We start from the raw sequence: 3,206 nt of genomic DNA, 5'->3' as shown, positions 1-3,206 counted from the left end.
AATATGTAAAATGCATGTTTTACTACCCTAAATTTCACACATAAATGTGCTCATCAAGGTCCCACAGTCGAGTTTCCTGAAGAGGACTGGTGGACCCCTGAGGAGTTAGAGCACGGCACTGACTGCTTGTGCGAGAGCTGTGCTGCGGGACAGCAGTTCTGAGGCCGAGCTGAGCTCCACCTTGGAGGCCGTGCTGAGCTCCCATCTGAGGCCGAGCTGAGCTCTTCTATGTGATGCCGAGCTGGGCACAACCCTTGATGCCGAGCTGAGCTCCAGCCTTGATACCGAGCCGAGCTGTGTACTCTGATGGTTTTGATGTTTTCCTGTATATACTTGGTATTTGAATCATATTCTTTTTGTGTATATATCATGCCTTCGGGCCCAAATGTATATAATTATTATATCACAATTCGGGTATCAAGTATATGGGATTTATTCACAGGTAAAATTTAGTCTTCCGCTGATCTGATGAACTTATGTTAGTGTACGTATGCTGTGGTGGAATACAGTATCTGATGATCCTGGCAGGTTTGGGTTAACCGGTGTTAACTCGGTCACCGCTCCGGTTCAGTGTGAACGGGGTGTGACAGGGCATGCTTCTAACCTCCACCATTACACAACCTCGAGCTTTCCCCCAATGATATATCCAACACCTAAACCTCTACTAGGAAGGGTCGTAGCATAGGGATGTGTTATTCCTAACTGCGTGCTTTTATATGAGATAGTACAACTGCATAGCACTACTACGTCCCATTCCATGGGCGACCAATGCATTCGTTTCCAAGCCAACTATAAAAACTAGTCTAGCAATGCATCATATTCAATAATTTAAAATCATCAAACACATCCCTAACCGAGTGCTTTTATATGAGATTGTACGACTGCATAGTATTACCACATCCCATTCCATGGGCCACCAATACATTCGTTTTCAAGCCAACTATGAAAACTAGTCTAGCAATGCATCATATTCAATCATTTAAAATCATCAATCTTATAACTCATAACAAGGATAAGCATTTTACAATTAAAGTCACAACATAACAAATCATAAATGAATTTGATAATGCATAAGACAATGCATGCAAGTGGCAATCGTGGATGACTAGTTTACACATAGTAATAAAGTGATGACATGGCTAGTCTACCACAATAATGGGATGATGCAAAAACACTCTGAAAATAAAGTCAACGCCTCTTCCTACTTACTTGTTATGTACAATAGATCACGCCCAGTACGAGCGAGATCCAGCATGAGAAGACGCGAGTTCCTATCATAAAAACGTTGAGTTTAGTATGTCTCTACTTTAGGCTCATTACCAATGTGGTACGATGTCCTCAATGCATTTAAAATCACTATAGGAGGTTGCCCGACAAATTTGGGCCCAATCGGAACCCAAACTATCGGATTGGTAGGTTAACCAGTGGACCAGGGAACCCACCGGTCCTTGCCTACCGCTCAACCCAGGGGCTCTGAATGGATCGACAGGCCAGGAGTGGTGGACCAGGTGCCCACCGGTCCTCGCCCATCGCTCGGCCCAAGGGCTCTGACTGGACCGACAGGCCAGGAGCAGTCGATCAGGTGCCCACTAGTCCTTACTCATCGATCGAGCTAGAAGCTCAACCAAGAAAGGCGAGCTCTGGATTGGTGGGTCCAACCACTTCTAGGGCACCCACCAGTCAGAACTGGGATTTTTCTATTCACCTCCATTCTTCATCCCACCTTAGGGAAACCACAAGGGGTTGATTTGATCGCATATTTGACACATCTAAGGTCCCATTTTGTGATTCTAACCTAGATCTAGGATTGAATCAAAGTTTTAAGCTTGGATTTTACCTTTTTGCTCAAAAACACCTTCATACCCCAAATCCCCTTCTTCAACTCAAGAAGTCAGCAAATGCTTTTCAAATCTTACGATTTCTTCCTCTAAAACCTTCAAAAACAACATGTAGGTCTTTCATTAAACCTTAGATTCATATTCACAAGTGGGATTAACAAGATCTAAAGGATTTCTACCCGAATCATAGAGTTTCACTTAGGGTTTTTTGAGGGTTTAAGAAATATGGCCTATACTCACCTCAAATTGTAGATCTTGAGATAATGATCACTATTCTGGTGTTGAAATCGAAAGATCTAACCTCAGCGTCGTACAACGAGTGTGATACGCTACTTTTAAAACCTAGTTTACTTACACGATTGACCCGATTTAACCATGCAGGACCCGAACTAGAGAGGGTTATACGGGTTTCCTATGGACCATGATGATAAGGGTGACTTTGAACACAGGTTAGCCAGACAAGTCCGAGTCAGTGCCAGAGGAGATGGGTGTACCTAAGCCATGTACATGCACGTATCATAAGGCCATGTACGGGTAGTGCTGGTATGTAGCCGTATCCTAAAGTGTATGCATATTATATATCTCATGCCGAGAGTGAGAAACATGCCGAGAGTCGAATTCCATCGAAATCTCAATTGTTTGGCCGAGAGACGAACCCGCCCACCTGTGTGACCCACCCATGTGGATACTAGATATTCTCTAGTATAAATAGTACTTATTGTGTCTTTTCCTTTTTCTCATTTAATGCATTAAAGAGTTGGTGAGAAGAGTAAAGAAGAGAGAGAAAAGAAAGGAAGAAAAAGAGAACGAAGAAGAAGAAAGGAAAAGAAAAGGAGGAAGAAATGATTTTAAGCGACGCCGAGGTTTGATCTTCTCATTCCAGCGCCGAAAAAGTGATCCCCAACACAAGACCTACGATTTGAGGTGAGCTAAAGCTATACTTCTTAAACTTTCACCAAACCCCAAGTGAAACCCTTAATTTGGGTAGAGATTCCTTGAGATCTTGTAAATCCCACTTGAGATGATGAATCTAAGGTTTAATAGATGGTCTATGTGTTGATTTTGAAGGTTTAAAGAAGTGTTTATAAGATTTGAGAAGCATTGGTGATTTCTTGAGTTAAGAGGTGATTTTAGGGTTTTGGAAGAGTTCTTGAGCAAAGAAGGTAAGATTGCTTTTCAATCCTTAAATCTAACTTAGATCTAGGTTAGAATCATCTTATAAGACTTTAGATGTGTGAAAAATGTGATTAGAACAGTCCCATTTGGTTTTTCCAAGGTTGTGGAACGTTTCAAAGAAGAACAAAATTTTTCGCCCCCACAGTTGGGCGAAGACCGACGGGCGAAGCCACCCACCTGAGGACGCCGGCT

Source organism: Macadamia integrifolia, chromosome 11 (assembly GCF_013358625.1).
Source record: "Macadamia integrifolia cultivar HAES 741 chromosome 11, SCU_Mint_v3, whole genome shotgun sequence".
Lineage (NCBI taxonomy): Eukaryota > Viridiplantae > Streptophyta > Magnoliopsida > Proteales > Proteaceae > Macadamia > Macadamia integrifolia.
The sequence above is the reverse complement of the archived record's forward strand: the minus strand, read 5'-3'. Positions refer to the sequence as shown.